The 18,812-nt window shown below is 41.7% G+C and overlaps 1 protein-coding gene across 9 annotated transcripts in view; it reads left to right on the top strand.

Moving 5' to 3' along the window:
• Positions 1 to 18,812, top strand: part of MCTP1 (multiple C2 and transmembrane domain containing 1) — a 277,869-nt gene that overhangs the window by 75,224 nt on the left and 183,833 nt on the right. The window contains exon 1 of one of the 9 annotated variants that reach the window (XM_055791721.1): positions 12,884 to 12,940. The exons of 4 other annotated variants lie outside the window; for them this stretch is intronic. The gene's annotated coding sequence lies outside the window, so the exon portion shown is untranslated. Of the gene's footprint in view, positions 1 to 12,883; positions 13,091 to 14,310; positions 14,405 to 18,812 lie in introns of those variants that run through there. 4 more of the 9 variants (XM_055791719.1, XM_055791718.1, XM_055791717.1 and 1 more) reach the window with 4 other exon arrangements.

Here is an 18,812-nt window from a genome sequence, read left to right as displayed (position 1 = left end):
CTCACTTTAGCATGACTTCAGGCTATTTTAGTTCAGCACAGACCTCTTTTTTTCTTTTCTTTTCTTTTTTTTTTTTTTCTTTCTGTGCCTGCCATGGCTTTTTTGTAGCAGAAGTGTCCCCGGTCATGCCACTCTCTGAGCCTTCTTCCTTCTCTTTTAATTTGGGATTCTGTTATAGCTAAAGATCTGTCATAACACCCCTGGTGTCAGTTGACATCTGAACCATAGCCTCAGCCATAATATTTGTTAAAAGAAGTGGGAAAGAATTGCTGCACAGACAGAGACGCTGCCCGTTGTGCCTGTGAAGGTGGCTGGAGCAGAGATGTGGTGAGCCGGTCTTGGTTCTCTGGAGTCTGCTTGTACCAAGTTCCTATCTTCAGCAGTGACATTGCACTGGGGCTGCAAAGCTAAACTGAAGTGGTTCTGTTCTTCGTGGAGCATTTTCCTAAATTAGTCAGCATTTAGTAAGATGGTAGCTCCCTTAGCATGTAAATATGTAACTGTAAGTGGGTAATCTCTCATTTACATGAATAACTACTTATTTGAAAACCCTTAATGTTTTTTCAAATTAGGTAAAATGCAAGACCTTTACAAGATTCTTTTCCGTATTATCTTTAATGGGTACTTAGTGTTGCATTTAGGTATGTCTGAATGTCTAGTTGGCTTTTTTAACTGGCCAGATAGGAGAATTACAGGGCAAGTGCACCTGACTGATAATACCTTTGTTTTTCTAAGTCCGATACCACCCCATCAATGCCCGAATATGCAGCTGCTGGCAGGGGGTGCTGCCTTACATTAGTAATTTTTGACAGGATTAAAGATACAGGCATTTCAAATAAGTTTTGTTTTAGGCTCATCTTTTTTAAGCCATGCTATTTTGGCATTACTTCCTCCAGCGAAACTCCAGACTAATCCATCAAGGAGTTTCCATATTCTGCCATACAACAAATCAAAGCCTAAAAATATTGGTATTAGCAGCACCAACCAATACTTCAGCGTGGGTTAGTTCCATGCACTGCGGGGCCATCAGGTGTTTTTTGTTGTGGGGCATTCTTGTGTAACTCCATCAATTCCTGTATGTTTCATTCTACGGTGACCGGGTTTTATAGTTACATCCTCTGCCATTTCTTCCATAATTACTGACATCTGTGCTCCTCATTCAATAAGAAAATTTACAACAATTCATTTTGGTCCTGTTGGAATAGCGGTTACAGGTTCATCATGCTTATCAAAGGGCCATTGTGCGGTTAACACCAGCTAGTTAGGGTGGGTCACTGTTCTCCCCAGGCATGCGAGTTCTTTGTTGGGCTATCTATTAAATCAATTACATTCTGTTGAGGGGCTGAGGGCATGGGTTTACCAGGAATCAACTTCCTGCTGACTGACCCTCCCTGCTGGATTGATTCTGTGGTTTAGCAATGGTTATCAGAGCTCAGAGGTCTGCGGTGGATATGCCATATGGTAACTCTTGTGGCACTCCCGTCGCCAGTGATCTGTGCCAAAGGCTTTTACTTTCTTTATCAGTGTTTGGTTTGATCTCTGGTTTAGGCTTAGTGGTGTGGACCTGGCAAATCCGTTGCGGGGGTTCTGGTGGTTTCCCAGTGTTGGGGCCAACCCAGCCCATGCAGCGCCCGTAATTCACTGCCTCTTACACAAGCTCCAGGTGGTTACATGGGTCTGCTCCCATGGGGTCTGTGCAGCAGCCTTCATAATGCGGCTGGTGTGCATACGATCCTGAGCATTGGCTACATAAGTTTTCAAACTATCTGGGAGACCACAAATTAGAGGAGTTAGTCTTGCTGGATCAATAGGAGCTAGTACTAAGGGTTTCTTTAATGCGTTTCTTTCATGCATTGCTCATATGCAGGCTGCCTTTTGCACAGACACGGCCAAATCGGAGAACTCGGATGTCTTGGTAACAAGAAGGTCACCTTGCTCTTGTGGGTCAATGTGTGTGTCAACTCCTGTGGTCGATGAATTGTTGTGATCACCAGGTGTGGTGGTTAAAAATATTCCAGGGCCCCGATAGTTTCCTGCTTCTTCCTTAATAAGATTTGGGCTCCCCCCATAAGGGAGACCTGCCACACATATTCTGCCTTGGATTCCTCTGGATGCCAGGAATACGTTTCCTGTAACTTTGTTAATTCAGCAGCAGGCTGCAGGATGGTACGTACAGTGGTACAGACCTTGTCATCTCCCTCACTTGTGGTGTAATTTTTGGTCAACAGTTGTATAGACATGGGTTCTGGGGTAGGATTGTAATGAGAACTTTCCAGCGGTTCATCGTTATCATCATCATACCAGATGTCTCCATCCCATGTCTCAGAATCTGCACAGTGTATTAATTTCTGGACTTGTTTAGTGAAGACTGAGGACAGCATTTCATTTAATAACAGGTTAAACTTTTTCTGAAGTTTTTTTTGCCCTCACCTTTCAGCTGAGGCTAATAGCATTTTAAGTTCCCTATTTTCAGGTTTTAAGTTTTGGTTTTCACTCATGACGGTATCTACTTATATCCCCAGCTTTTCGTGGTTTCTTTCAGAGATCAATGATGCCTTTAATACTCCCTTTTCTGAGTTCAAAGCAGCATATTCTACATTTGCTGCTTTTCTCATTTGGGTGGAGGGGACTTTTTAATTTCCTTTTGTGCACAAGATAAGCAAGCCCCCAGCACTGGACAAACAATACCTTTGCCTTTACCTTTTTTTAATCTTTTGTTGACTCCTACATTGTTCTATTCACTCTGCCACTTTGTCCTCATCTTTCCAATATTTTTGGGGCCATTTTGTTCCCACTTGGGATGGTGCATGCTTATATTTTTTGTAGCACTTTATCCATGGCAATCCTGTCCATAGACCCAATTTACCACAACGTTGTAGGTATGAGTCTGATTTGTGGCCAGCAGTGAAAAGCTCTCCCATTGAGTCAGGAGGTTCAGAAAGGGTCCCCCTGCTTTCTAAACTCTTTCTCAGAGAGAAGTCCAGTGTGGCTAGATCCAGTCCTACTCTCAGACTTGGTCAAAAGTTTAGGTCTAAAGGATTATATGTACACAGCCACTCATCAGAGTCAATGTTTGCCTGTCAGAGCCCTCTCAAGGGCTTTTGCTGGAGCAGTTCTGCAGAGTTGAAAAGATAAATAATTTATGAAGGCAACAGATACAACGAATTTGCAATTGCTGTTGATAAATGCACTTTCTGCAAAAATCAAGCTTAAGTGTTCAGCACTTTTTATTAACAACACTTAGCTGGGTAACATCCGATATAGTCAGAGATGCGAGTCTTAACCAAAGAGCCATCCCTGTCTGGGGAGGAGGGAGGTCCAGGTCCATCTGCCCGTCTGGTAGCTGGAGTTCTCATCCTCAGAATGGAAGATTCTAAATGTTGGATTTATAGTCACAGCAAGGTGGGACTAAGTCACTTGTGTGCCAGTTGGCTCTTGGCAAGGATTGTCAGTTCTGGAAGGCCAGTGGGACCTGACGGTTCAGCACGGAGTGGGGGACTTTACAGAGGTATACAGAGGTCTTTCTGGCTTTTACTGAAGCAACACTGGGCTGTGAGAACCCCGCCGCACCCTGGGTGTCACTCAGTTGATTTGAGACTTCTGCTTTGTGAGATAAGCATGTCACTGAGTCAGACCCAGCTGCTCCCTGCTGGCTCACTGTAACTTTTGTAACCATCACCAACAACTCCGGTGTCCCACGCTTCGTTAACAAAGCCTTTGGCAATAATACCAGCAGAGTTGCAAGCCTGTGTGTGTACATTTTAAACATTTTGCATCGTGAGGTTCTCTACACAGATGTGAACCCTACCTTCATGCATCACATACTGAAAGTTCCAGTTGGGTTACAAAGTTTTGATGCATTTAAAAATTGTGATTTTTAAAACAGTGAATCAGGATTGTGTTTATAGACCCAGAATTTGTACTAAGAGATGTTCATCTCTCATTTGGGGAAATATAATGACATTAATAAACTTAAATGAGTGCTTGCAGTAGGGTTTATTCTTTACTGGGAGTTCCTTTTACATAAGCGTTTCAACAACTCTTTATTGTGTAATCACTGGGTAGGTTTTTACTCTACTGAGCTGAGACATGTATTTTACAGGTGACAGGAGCTGTACCAGAAATTTCAAATGAAGTATGTACTTCTTAAATGGAGAGAGTAAGGATTTAATCTGAGTTTGTGTTGTTCCTTGTTAGCTGTTTCCACTTAGTTTACTAAGGGCAAACTGACTTTTTGAGTTCTTCAGGGCAAAATCCTGTGGCTTGTGCTACCAGATGAAAACCTGTGGGTCTGACTGTCAAATCTACCTGCAAAAAGTTAGACAGCCCTTGAATTAGGGGATGAAAGATGTAATTTCCATGCAATAACTGAAACAACTGTTAAGATCTATGGTAAATTTGGCTGCCATGCTGCTATCAAAATAGATTTTCTTCCCCCAAGAATTCTCATGATTTGAAAGATGTTAGGATAGGCAAAAGAAATACACAGATGAGATCTATCCAAAGGAAGTTACAAGAAACATATCAAGTATGTCATGATAAAAGTGTTCCAAGCCAGAGGGCAGGAAAAAAAAAAAAAGGAAGTGAATTCTACCAGCAGCGCTACCAGATCTTTCAGCTGATAAGAATTGCCTTATCCCATTTGTGTGAAGATGTGAAAAGAGGTATTAACCTGGTTTGCCTGGGGACTGTGACAGAGGCTTAAGAGTGTGTTTGTGGGCAAATATAAAAAGCATAAGGATTGTCCTGAATTACCTCCTCCCGTTTACATGTCACTATAGAGCTTCACAGATCATCAGAGCAATGCAGAAAAATAACATTTTAGGGTCCCTGGGGCATTTATGTGTGTGTTAGCATCCTGTTCCTCATGAGCGCCCAACTCTGAGCTCCTTATTTTGGAGCCAGGTTGTTCATGGCTGGCTAGGGATTTTTGTGTGGTGTTGCACTGTGTGTAGGCATACCTGAGCAGTTTGCCTGGTTTATACAGCAAGGCAATGGTGTGACCAGGGTCACCTGAAGTTGTATTCAGTTGTCTCACAGACATGAATGAAAGGTGATTTTTTAATGAAGTTCTAGAATGGGTTTCAATATATGTAATCTAGAAAGGCCTGGAGAAGTGTTTCCAGGAGTTGGTATAAATGCTATAGACATGATCTTCCATTATGCATGAGCCATGAGACTAAATTCCTAATTGAGAGAAAGTAAATGTGCTCTTAAAAAGGTACATAAATAAGTAGAACTCCATCAGCTCTTACCATTCCCTTTTTAAATACATCAAAACGCATATTGCATTTGCATGGTTCAGCAGTGCTTCAAAGGAAGAAGTGCTCTCTTTTTGAAGGAAAAGGAGGTGTTTCAGCACACTGGTTTTGGGTGGCTTGGGACATGGTGACTTTCTAGAGTGCATCTGCCTGTAAAGTGTTTATGTTGGTGTAGGTTATGTATTTTCTAGTTCAAGCAAAATACAATTTTGCACTTCAGGAGGAACATGCAGTTGCTTTATCCCCTTCTCTCTTCTGTCAACTGCATACATGTTCAGTTACCTGAAATTAACAAAAGGTTAGGTCTGGTGGGAGGGAGAGAAATTACATTTCTATCTGATTCTACGCACAAGTCTACTGTGGAGACAGCTTTCTCTATAGGTTCTACTTATTTGCTTCCCTTTCTGTAAGCAGTGGAAGCATATGGTTGCTGTTAGCTTGACTTTCTCATAGTGTGGCAAAAGGCAGATGTCATCCCAGGGTGACTTTTCAGAGGTTAGCATATGTACGCTAATCAGATAAAGGAAATTTAGAAATCTACAATAATAACTGCTGAGGATTAAAAAGAGGGCATGGTGATTTCAGTTTAATAAGTTATTTTTGACAGTGTTTGACTGTATTGATTTGTCATAGATGCTATCCTTTTGCTAAATTAAAAAAAAAATACAATATCGCATGTAATTTGGTGTTCCAAGGACAAAACTTTCTAATTTATGAAATCGTACTTATCAGTTCTCCTCAAACACTTAAGGCACACTATATGATAAATAATGGTGAGGTCTAAAACAGAATACAGTCTAAGTCAAACAGCAAATAGGCCAATAATAAAAATGGTCATCTTTCTTGAGCAACCAAGGTCAGGTTTTGCATTAAAACTATTTATAACAGACTATGGTGGGCTAACCTTACACTGTAGCAGGTGTAATTTTTTTCAGATTACGAAATCCAGAACCTGCCCTTTTCCTTAAACCCACCTATCATTTGATCATTTATACCTTTAAAGTGAACAAGCTGCTTCAGAAACACAATCACAAGTAAAACAAAGCAAATAAGCAAATTTCTAAATCATTGTGCAGATTCACAGCAGAGGCTAGTGGCATGCATGGCCTCCACTGCGCATGGTTTGTGAGCAAACCTTTAAGCTCTGAATATGAGTTGTGATTAGTGATAGAACAACGTGTATGTTAATGATACCGATGGGCATTTCATCTGTTCAGCTGAAATGAGAAATTTCATAGAATACCTTACACAGCAAGAAAATGCATTATCTTGTCATTTTTCTCAAAGCGGTTGCTAAATGCTTAAAGTGCTTGGAAAACTAATGTGTTAAGTAATCATCTAGTTTGTTACATTTTTGTACATACTGTTTGTGTTACTGTACCCATCTGTATGCAAAACCGTCTCTATACACCTTAGAGAATAGGAAAACAAACCAATATTTGAGTAGCTTGTAATAAAATAGTAATAGACATTTGTTATTTTTTTCTTAATATGCATTTTCCCTGGACCTAGTGTTGGGGATTTTTTGAAATGACCTTTATTATATGGTTCTTTAAGTTAAAATTTAGTGCCAATAATTACTTCATCAGCAAACGTAGGAGGGCTGTTAGCTTGACATGTCTTGAAAAAATGGCTTTGTAATCAGTGCATCCCCAAACAGTTCTTTGCTTTTTATGTTATCATATAAAAAGCAAAGGTTTTCACAGAAGCACCAAGTGGCTGAGGTTGGCAGGGATCCCTTGAGATCATTTTGTCCAACCTTCTCAAAGCAGGGTCAGCTAGAGCTGGTTGCCCATGACTATGTCCAGTTGGGTTTTGAGTGTCTGCAAGGATGGAGACTTCATAACCTCTCTGGGCAACCTGGTCCAGTGTTTGACCACCCTCACAGCAAAAATTTTTTTTCCTTGTGTTCAAATGGAGTTTTCTATATTCCAGTTTGTGCATGTTGCCCCTTGTCTTGAGAGTGGATTCTGTTGAGAAGAGCCTGACTCCATCTTCCTTACTCACCGCATCTGGTATTTATACCCATGCATGAGATTCCCCAAGCCTTTTCTTCTCCAGGTGGAGCAGTTCCAGCTCTCAGCCTCTCTTGTATGACAAACACTCCAATCCATTGATCATCTTTCTGGTCTCTTGCTGCACTTAATACAGTAACTCCATGTCATAGGGTTTTTTAATGTACTGGGGAGCCCATAACACAGCACTACAGATGTGGCCTTAGCAGTGCTGAGCAGAGGGGATGGATCACCTCCCTCAACAGTGCTTTGCCTCCTGCAGCCCAGGAGGCTGTTGGTCTGCTTTGCTGCAAGGACGGGTTGCTGCCTCATGGTCAGCTTGGTTTCCACCAGGACCTTCGCTGCAGAGCTGCTTTCCAGCTGGTCAGCCCCCAGTGTTTATTGTTTACTGGTGTATGATGGAGCTCCTTCCTGGGGCAGGACATGGCACTTCCTCATTTCTCCAGCCTGTCTAGGTCCCTCTGGATGGCAGTGTGACTGTCTGGTGTGTTGGCTGCTCCTCCTGAGTTTGCATCACCGGTGTATGATGAGGGCACACTGTGCCCCACCTTTCAGGTGATTAAAAGCGATGCTAAGCGTAGTGGCCCCAGTATTGCTCCTCAGGGTACGCCGCTAGTGACTGGCCTCCAGCTGGATCTTGTGCTGCTGGTCGCACCACTCTAAGCGTGGTGGTATAGCCTATCTTCATCCTACCATTTTGTCCACTGAAACCGTTGGTGCTTTGCCAGCTCATTGATGAGGATATTATAGGAGATGGCACCAAAAGCCTTGTTGGTGTGGAGATGGACAGCAGCTGCTCCCTCCCTTCACACAGCGAGCCAGTCTTCTCATTGTGGCACACTATCAGCTTGACTTCGATGGTCTCATTTAGCACTTACCAGCTTTGGTGTGTCTGGCATGCAAATAGACTTTTTTTTCAGATGTGCGAAGTACAAGTAGATGCCACTAGGTACCAATAGCAGGTGAGCAGAACTGCCGTATTCCTGTGGAATTCCCCAAACTTTTCAGTGTTTATGTAACACAGAGGATTGAATAACTGGCATAAACTGCACTATTAATGTAAATTGCAGAAAAATAAATCACCCCACCCCCATCTGGTTTTCTGCTTTGTATTTTTAATTCTTCCACGTGTCTCTATACAAGCATATGACCATATAATCTTCCTGATTTTTAAAGATTTATCGACAGCTGGCTGTTGTGTAGGCTGCTGGTTCTACAGGTGAGTGGGCTTGCTGCAGAACTCGAAGGAAGCCATGCTTTCTGCCTAATGTGGTGGCACAGGACAGGGTGCCAGAGTGAGTGCCCATCGACAGCAGCTGATCCAGGCCTTCTAGAACTCTTGCTGGTCTAAATATTGTGTATTTGTGTTTTCCTCTCTCAAATACTGATTTAACAGCCTCTCCAATATCCCCACCTCAGGCTATTCTTTTATGAACAACATATTGCAAGAAATGTTTTTAGTCTCTGTTGGCTAATAGAATGAAAGCGTAAGGGATGGGATGGACAGCAGATGACTCAATTCTAGCAGGCTATTTGGTAGATAGTGTCTTCCTTGGGAAATTCAGAGATCTTTTCCAAGTCTCTTCCAGACTTGCTGCTCTCTGTCTCTAGAGAAATCTCCCCTACGAGGGTCTGTGGAGACGTTCTTGGAAAGACAGTTGTGGTCCTTGTGTTTGAAACTTTTGTCCTGATTTGTATCAAGTACATCTTCATCCTTGTCACCTGTCTTTTGTAAAACAGGCAGAGAGGCATGAAAAGCCTGGTCTTGTCCTGGAGGATGCGCTCTCATGCTGCTTTTTGGAGAAGTGTGCTCACTGTGGGCAGGACTAGAGTAGTCATTGTGAAGGCTTCAACACGTTCCAGGAGTAGCTGGCTTCCATTTTCTTTCCATCTGGCAGCAACTGACTCTCCACTGGTCTGTAGAGTAAGGCTGGAGGCCTCTAAAAGCCCTCATACCAGTGAAATTGTTATTTATTTTTTTTATGTTTTTTGGTAGGAAACTCAAGATCCTAGTAAAGTATTTTATTCCGTCTGCAGAAATAATTCATGTGGGCAGAGTAATTAATAAGAAATTTTGTCTGAAGTGTGCTGTCAGTAGGCAGAGAAAAACAGAGGCATTAATCAAGGTGCAGGGAAATTGGCATTAGTAGATTTAACTCACCTGAATTATTCACACTAGCTGCACCATAGTTTTGGTACCATTATTTGTAGTTAACTGTTGTCACCAATGGTTATGGTTGCTGCTCTGTCTCTCGGTGATGAAATTAAGGCCCCACAGACTGATGGAAGGAAGGAGCACTGGTCCGGCTGTTGAGTTTTCTGAAGAAAAACAGCGCTGCTGTCACCTGAGTGTAACAGCTGAAATACGTTGTTCCACTCTTTCAGGTGGATGTACAGTGCTTTACTCCAATGTGTGATTAGGGTGTAGTTAATCAGAGTTCATTATTTCTTAACATGACTAAAGAACTTTTTTGGATGATGGTTTCAAAAGCAGTCATCTAACTGGAATGTGCACATAGATTCTGTAGGAAGTGTTTCTGTTGTGTGTGTTTATTGGCATGTGAGCTTCAGCAGAAAATGCAGTTTAAAAGCACTTTACTCAGTGTCATGGTTCCGTTGTCTGCTGTTTAATTTCTCATAGCAGAGAGCTGTGAGACCTATTTTACCTTCCAAATTACTGATTTCTCATCTGCTGTAAAAGGGTTTAAAAAAACTAATTTGCAAAACATTTGTTAGTGTAACAATACATCATCATGTGCCTTAGAAACTAAGGAGAGAGGCACATTTTGAAAATGCAAAAAAGGAGACCAAAAAAAGAATTTCTCCCACCACTGTGGGAGATGCATGCACTCTGTTGTGTGTATGCTGTAGTGAGATGTACTCGGTACCATACCTGTTCATCCCAGCATTCGCTTGAGCACTGTGGGCAGCGTTTCTCAGTCCATACTAATTTCCTTGGTCCCTTTGCTGGCATGGAAGAGAAGTCATCAGTGGCTTTGGGGGAAGCCCTCAGTGTGAGGACTCGGGAGAGCTGCTGTTGGGACTGGCCAGATAATGGTGGGTTCAGAAGGCATCAGTCAAACAGAGGATACTTTCCCAAGAGTGCACCTGATGGGAAATTTAGTGATGTCCATCTCCCTGTTTTATCCACAAGTCTAAGGGGCTTGTGGGGATGGGTCCCCATCAGCAGCATCCCTGTTTCAGCATGTTGTTGGGGTCTAGAGTAGCAAAGTACGCTCTCTCTTACCATTGTGCAAAGTGATGGCTGTTTTACAATCTTTCAAGCTACTTCTGCAAGGAGCTCTTCCCAGATGGGTTTTGAACATTTGTATTAACCTGTCTTATAGTATTTATTAGTTTGGAGCAGTTGGGGTTTACAGCTTTGAAGGCAGACAGCAGTGATAGATGGCGTTACTTTAAAAAACATGTGCCTTGAAATTTCTTCATTCTGTAGTGTTTTGTCCTCCATTGCTTGTTTTTCCTCTATGGAAAATACATGAGGTACTTTTGAAATTACTGTTAAATGAGAACAGCAACATACGTGCTACTTAAAAATGAATTCATTGTTCTCCAGAGCTGCAGTCAGGGAGATAACAAATGTTACTATTCCTTTCGTGACCTTCTCACTGCAATACCAGGGAGCTCTGCTGTTCATCTGCAAAGTAAGGGGGAATTATTACGCTGCTTCCAGTGGTAGAAAATGAGGCATTAAATGATATGGGCAAGGGCAGGTGTGTGTATCTGAAGCCACAAAAGCTACATAGATCCTTAATAATAAAACATCACTCACTATCATTTTTTAAAATAAAACTTTGCTGCAAAATCTCTCTTGTAGTAGGAAAAGGAGATGCTTTACTCCTTATTAATCTGTTCTAAGTTGCTTCTGGGTGCTGGTGATGAGGAGGACTCTGCCAAAATGTAAGTTGTCTTTATCTGTTGGCATGCAGATTTTGGTAGTGTCATACATGCGGTCACACGTGTGTCATATATTTGTCACACATACCGTCTTTCTTCATGCCATGGGAGCGATGACTTGTTGAGGTTTCTTCTGGACCCATTCCCTATGATTTCTATTATTTCAGTGTATCACATCTCATCCAGGTCTATCAGAACCTGTAGTCACAGTCTCCTTCCTTAGGCAAGTGATTCTGATATGCGCTGTTTTTTTCTTTAGGAATGATTTTTATGCTTTTGTTCTGAAGTGAATGCCAAAAGCATATTTAACTCCACCATCATGAAGTGATAAACTAAGCTAAAATTAAGACCAAAGTGGAACATTCTGGGCAAGTCTGGTGCGCAAGTTGTCTACGGTGTGATATAACTAATTCCACCAAACTCTTCTGCTTTGCAGCAAGGTGCTGTTGCAGGAAGAATCTGGATTTCTTAACAGTGTTCCATTACAGCCGTTAATGATATATATTAAATCAGTTATTTCAATGTTTAAAATATGACTCCCGGAGAAAAGTGGTTTGCCCACTTGGTTGCAGTCTGCTGTGTGCTTTCTGATTATCCGTAAGGTTTAAAATCAGTATTTCAAATCACACCCCTTGGATTTACATTTAAGCTTGCATATTTCCAGGTGAACTGCACCAATCTGAGAGGGGGTCCCAAGCATCCAGGGGTGTCCTTGTGGAATGGAGAGGAATGGGAAGAGAGTATCCACGTTTCCAAATGGTGCTCGTTTCTCATCTACTGTGGAATATTAGATTTACTGCAGAGAAACCAAACCCCAGAAGACTGAGAACACATAGGTCTGAAGCAGTCTGATCCAGAAGGATGTTAAGGGGAGAGAAATTACTGCAAATACGCAAAAGACGTGTAGAGATTTTAAGGAGAGCTGTTTCTTTTTCTGCATTCAAGGTTCAAGCTAAATTAAAACAACATTTTCTTCAGAGGGTAGAGATTAAAGAAAGAAATCAAGTGTCATACCGAAGGTATATAAGACTGGACAGGCTTTAATGCCAGATAAGTAACAATGCATATCCAGTTTTGGAAAACCAGTTCAGTTATAACTGAATGCATGTTGAAATTCAGTTGGATAAAATCTGCATTTTTATCACTTCTTTCTTATCTCAATTCCTCCTTGATCAGATTCTGATTTTTCTGTAATGGCCAAGAGGGAATTTTTCTGAAATTTTATACGATTAATCAGGTGGTGTCTGAATACTGCTTTTAAATCTCAAAATATCTTCAGAATTTATAGGCTAGGATAGAAAGTACATTTTCTCAAAATATCTTCACAATTAATACACTAGGATAGAAAGTATGTTTTCTCTTTTATTTTCATGGAACACTTACACATGCATTTATTAAAACAAATATTTAAGTTTAGTATTTCTCCGCTCAAGGTATATTACTTGGAAAAAAAAGTCAGTATAGGGATGATCTATGACTTAGTTCACCAGTTGAGCTTTAATATTTTTTTCATACCAGTATTTAATAAATAAACTACCGAACCCTTCAGTTTACACCATCTTCGGCAGTGGAGGAGGGGGAAGGAAGCAGCTTTCAGTGTTTAAAGATGTGGAGATAGTTGAGTCATTTCCTCTGAATATGTGTTGAAACATTCACGTATCAAGACTTATCTTACTTTCGTTCTGAATAGCTGCAGTTCACAGCAGCAGTCAAATGATACTTGCACAGAGCTGTTGCTACTAGCTGGAGGTGAGCAGTGTTCCTAAGCAGTTGCCAGCTAGAAAGGCTAATTCAAGATTTGCAGGTACCTGTATGAAGCAAAAGATGTTTAACTCACTCCTGTAATACTATTTGAGATAGGTGCAAGCTGGAGGAACTTCTCAATTTGGACCTGGTAAGGTAGGAATTCAGGTTTTTTTTATAAGGTCTGACATGCTCTGATGTAGCATTATATGCACCCTGCTTTAAAATGTAGGTAATTTATAACTCTGTTTTGGAAATAAATAAATGTTTGGTTTTGATGGAAACTGCATGCCCGAAGTGGGTAATACAGAAAGAGGAAAACTGTTTCTTCAGTTTAGGGTGCATGAAGTCACACAGAGGGAAGGATTGCTTGCAGGTAGATTGATACCTGCAGTAGTTGAGAATACATGAGATTTTCTGGAAGCTCACTGCTCTCAATCTTTCGCTATTTTCTCATATTAACAGAAGAATCTGTACTTAATTACTTGTGGGATTGGTAGTTTGAAGTCCATCATTCTTCCTTTTAAATTGCTCTCGGATACCCGTCTTCTGCTGAGTGGCTTGTAGGTTTTTATGGGGTTTGTGGCATTAACACGCTGCCATTCCTTAGTGGCAACTGAACATATCTAAATATCTAGGCAGCACATGGTCAAGTTAAATCTAGCTTTGACTGGAATCGTAGTTTTAAAATATTTTTGCCATTTGTATGTACAGACCACTCTTATCCTATAGCATTGGTTTTTTGAACCCTGAGTACAGCAAGCACTAAGGAAGTTCCTCTTAGAAGCAGGTTAGTGTTGTTTTACTGGTAGTGACACTATCGTTGTATTTGCTTTAAAATTGAATCGAAATAATTCAGATGCATTGTTCTGATAGTTATATTTCCCAAAATGTAAAATACAACTTTGTTGTATCATTTGAATCTAAAACAACTTCTGAAAAATCTAGGTTATATAAAGTGTGTACATATTTGTGTATATACTTATTATTGTTATTATGGTTAATAATTATGGTTATTAATGGGGAAAATTGAGTTAGGATTATTTTAGTATGGGTCTCATGAAAATGTGGGCAGCGTACTTTTAAATACACTGACTGGAGATTATTTTTGTTCAAGGGAATGATGTATATGGCATATATGTTGACTTCAGGTATTTATCTCATTTTGAAATGGAGACAGCTAATTGTTCACAGATCATCTTTGATATGTATGTGACACCTGTCTCTAGTTCCCAAGTGAGTTATCCTTCATGTGCCATGTTTGACATAACTTGCAGTGTAATTCTGCACTCTTCAGGCAAGTTAGAGGATTTTCGTGCGTGATATGGCAGATTTCTCTAGAGATGAGAGAAGTGCTAGCTGTCAGATCTTTTAACAGCGCTGCATCATGGGGCTGTTAAGCCTGGAGGAGAGAAGGCTCCGGGGAGACCTTAGAGCACCTTCCAGTACCTGGAGGCGCCGACAAGAAAGGTGAGAGGGACGTTTTACACGGGCATGTAGGATAGGACAACGGGAACGGCTTTACGTTGACAGAGAGGAGATTTAGATGAGATGTTAAGCAGAAATTCTCCCCTGTGAGGGTGGCGAGGCACTGGCCCAGGCTGCCCAGAGCAGCTGTGGGTGCCCCATCCCTGGCAGGGCTCAAGGCCAGGCTGGACGGGGCTGGGAGCAGCCTGGGCTGGGGGGAGGGGGGTGGGACTGGGTGGTCTTTGAGGTCCCTTCCAACCCAAACTATCCTGTGAATCTGTGATCTGCCTGAGACTTAGCCTTTGGAAAAATGTGGACATGATTGTAATGCTTCAAAATATGATCGTTTGAGGGATTTAAGGTTTATGTTGGACAGAAAAAAAATATGTGATTTTGTATTTTCAGTGTGTTTCATCCCCTTACAGACTGCTTTCATTTCCCCATTTACTTTGTGTGTGCATCACATGTTCGTAAGTGCAAGTGCGTGTGTACTTGCACAAATGTATTCAGACAGCCCATGTAACTTACAATAATTTTCTTAAGACCAAAATGGCACAGGAGTGCTCATTCTTTCTGCTTGGCCTGAGAACTGAACAATTCTGCACAGATGAAAGTCAGTTCTAATTAGTTTCATGGTGATTTTAACTTACTGTGCTTAAATAAGTGATTATTTTTTTTAATTTTTGGAAAATATTATACTCTTGGGATTTTGCAGAGTGCAGGTAAATGCACTTTTAAGTGCATACAGGAAGCAATTTCATGTTTATATAGCCATACACAGTATGTCTTTGTGTACCTTTGAAAATAATGGTTTTCTTTGCAGAAAAGACTGTAATGTGCAGGGGAAGGGTTTAAGTTACAACATATGTGAGCACTGCAGGATAAATGCAAGGCATATATATGGGTTTGTTTTGAAGCATTCAGAGTTTGTGCACATCTTGGTATCTTGGACCTGATCTACTCTTAATGGATGGAGGGGATGGTAGTTGTGAGCACTGCCAAACCAGTGCAACCAGAATTGGAAAGCAAAACAACCCTTGGATGAAAGGTAGCTCAGGTCAGCACGTACGTTATTTATTATATTTCAAAGCAACAGGGAATCACAGAATAGCTGATAGGTTTGCAGGGACCTCTGGACATAGCTCAGTTGAACCTCTTGCTCTGAGCTGTCATCTCTAGCAGGTTTTTAGTATCTTCAGAGATACTGTGTGGGCAACCTGCTCCAGTGTTTGACTACCCTCACACAGGAAAACATATTTTTTCCTCATGTTTAAAGTGAAATATCCTTTATGCCTCTTCTGTCATGGGGCACCACTAAGAGCCTGGCTGGTATTGCACAGACAGGTGGGACTCCCCTCTTGGCACAGGGAACTCCGCCAGGCAGAGCGGTCCCAGCTCCCTCAGCCTGTCCTCAGACAACTGATGCTCTGATCCCTTCCTTCATCATCTTTGTGGCACATTGCTGGGCTTGCTGCAGTACGTCTCCATCTCTCTGGTGCTGGGCATCCTCAGCACTCCAGCTGTGGCCTCACCAGCGCTGAGTAGATGGAAGCAGCGCTGGGCAACCTCCTAACTGAAAATAAGCGGTTGAAAAACGGGTGAGGGGTCATGAAAAACGCCCTTTAATTAATGTTTTCTAGGGTTTTATTTTACACTTGAAATAGATTTTAAAGTGTTACTTGCTAATCGAACTCATCAAGGCCCTTTACACTTTTAGTATATTTTTTAAATTACCTTTCAGTTAGAGGTAATAATTCTGTAAGCAGTTGTGGGAAATTCTGTAAGTAAAGACTGGGACCAGTAATCAGCGTCATGTTCCCATGAGATAAGGTAGCCTGTTGGTAACTTTTTTTCATAAGAAAGATGAATAATCTGATGATAAAATTTGCTCTGGAGGTATTTTGCATACTGTTCGTTATTTAGCAGTTAATGAAGAATAGTATCCTCCTTTCTAGTATTATCTCCAGAACTAAGAGTAGACCTTTCTCCCTCTGTGACTCTAGGTTTTCCTTATAGGCAATCTTTGCTCAGTTTCCCTCTGAAATAAAAATGAAGGGAACAGGGTAGGGAATGTGATTAGTGAGGAGGGTGCTGCAACACTTTTTAGCAGATTTGACCAAATTACCTTGAGTTTCAAAGTAATTTCCATTCTGTTTAACAGTCCTCCTTGAAGGGATTATCCCAGGTGGAGAAACCACTGAGACACACATAGCTAGGGAAAATGAAGTATGGTGGTGCAAAGAAAGCATCTCCTCTGCGAGCCCACTTACATTTGAGACAGCTCTAATTATCAGGGAATATACATGGGATTTCTACCAAGCTGTCTGCTTGTGGAAGAAAATAAATTTTTCTCCTTACTCTGCTACGTTTGGGCTTGTGCCAGTCCACTGGGACTGAAGAACTTCCTGGTCAGCAGTGATGAATGAGGCAAACCTGGAGCTACCACATCCAACAGTGATGCTTCAGGAGGAGGAGTAACTCCTGGGGTAAGCTGATTCCTTCTCCAGCTGCAGCATGAGCCAGAGCACTTAATTTCTCCAAAGGCCTGACCTCACTTGTCCTTTAAAACTGGTAGTTCACAGTCAGTTAATCTCCTCGTTTCTTGATTTTCCATTTTACTTTGTGCAGTTGGCATTATGTCCCACGTCGTGGGATTCATTGTGAGGCTCAGTGACAGAAACACCAGATGTCGAGTTCTCTGTCCGATGGGACATTGGTGTGCCTGTGGTGGGACAGCAGGTCTGCTGCCTGCAGCTCAGCCCAGGGATGAAGGCTTCAGCAGAACCTACTCGTCAACAGTCTGATCAAATTTATGGCAGGTGCCTGGGGTGCGGAGAAGAGATGTCATTTCAGTTTCTCCTAGGCTCTTCAGCAGATGTTGTCTTCTGCTCCCCTGGTGCCGGTAGTGGCTGGACAGGGGCTGTGCTAGTACAGCTGGAAGATGGAGCCCTCTGATGTTCACGCATTCTTCCAGGGAGGATGAATGATCTCACAACGTTGATGGGTTCACGAAGATGGGGAAGGTGCAGGGGATGTGAACAGCAGACACTGAAAGGAAGGACATACTCACCTGTCACCACTGCTGATACTGGTTCTCCTGAGCCAAGTAGACAGGACGCCTTGTTGGGGGTCTTGTCACTTGTTTGAATCCACTTTAGCAGAACTGGCCTGTTGGTGCTAGGTTGTGGCTTTGTCACAAGACCTGAAGTGATGGGAATGTTTATGCCAATGGTGCTGGCTGTACATGAATTTTCAGCTTGTTTTCTGGTATTGTCCATCCACATTTAGCTTCTCCAGTTGTAATGATGCTGGCTTTGCAGGTGCTCACAGATAATTTTGCTTCCAGAAATTTCTCAATTGCTGTGCCAATACTCTTATTTTACTCAAAGATGCTAAAAAAAATAAATCTTTTGAGAGTTGTGTGTGATGATTCTTGTGATAATGGCACTATTTGCATTAAGGAAGGGATAAGAAATTTTTTCATAGTGTAAATTCATGAGAGAAGGTGACCAGTTGCGTGCTGAAAGATGATTGTCAGCTGTTTTTCTTACCCTCATTCTAGGAAGAGTTTCTTAAATTCAGCTCAGAGAAATACAATAATGGTTCATATATGCTTCATTATTACCAGTGTCATTTAGTAACAGTTTCCAGCACTTGCTAAATTTTGAGTCTTCTTGGGCATCATTGCGAGAATAGACTGTATTTACAAATTATTAATGACTCAGAGCTCTATCTTTTTATAAGTTGAGAAGGGAAACATCTTTCTGAAGAGTCAGTTCTTGAAGTATGAGTTATGCGCCCATAAAAACACAAGGGCTCAACCAGCTGATAACTCAGTGTTCCTCATCTACCTTTCAGTGAAAAAGCTGTGGGAACAGACCATACTGTCTAACTGAAAATATTGTAAGACTTCAGTAACAGGTAGAGAACAGTGACACTGCCTTGCACACCTGCTAAGAGACTCATTGCTCTGAGGCTGTGGGCTGGCCACATTTTTCAGCAAACAAAGTTCTCTTAGATTTTGTTTTACTGGAAAACTGGAGGACTGGAAGAGAGCTTGCATCCCCCTGAACAAGAGGCAGCTGGTCAAGCAGCCCCAGAGGGGGCAGTTACCGGTGCTGTTCCGTACAGACTCTGGAAAAAACAGCAGCCACTTGCACTGGAGAGGGCGGGTACACAGCCTCGGGTTAATGGGTCTCCAAGATTTATCAGAGGCTAGGCATTGGTTACTGCTGGAAACTTGAGCGTTGTAATGTACAGCTTAATAAACATTTTCCATCTTTTCTACAAAAAGAACCTATCACCAAAAATTAATAGAAGAGAAGAAGCAGTAAAACTTTTGTGGGAAAATGCTTTACATTTGCTGCTATCTCACCTGAACAGCTTCATCATTGCTTTACCGGTCAGCAGA

This window comes from Falco peregrinus, chromosome Z (genome assembly GCF_023634155.1).
Source record: "Falco peregrinus isolate bFalPer1 chromosome Z, bFalPer1.pri, whole genome shotgun sequence".
Lineage (NCBI taxonomy): Eukaryota > Metazoa > Chordata > Aves > Falconiformes > Falconidae > Falco > Falco peregrinus.
Note: the sequence above shows the minus strand (reverse complement) of the source record. Positions and strands in the feature narration are given on the sequence as shown.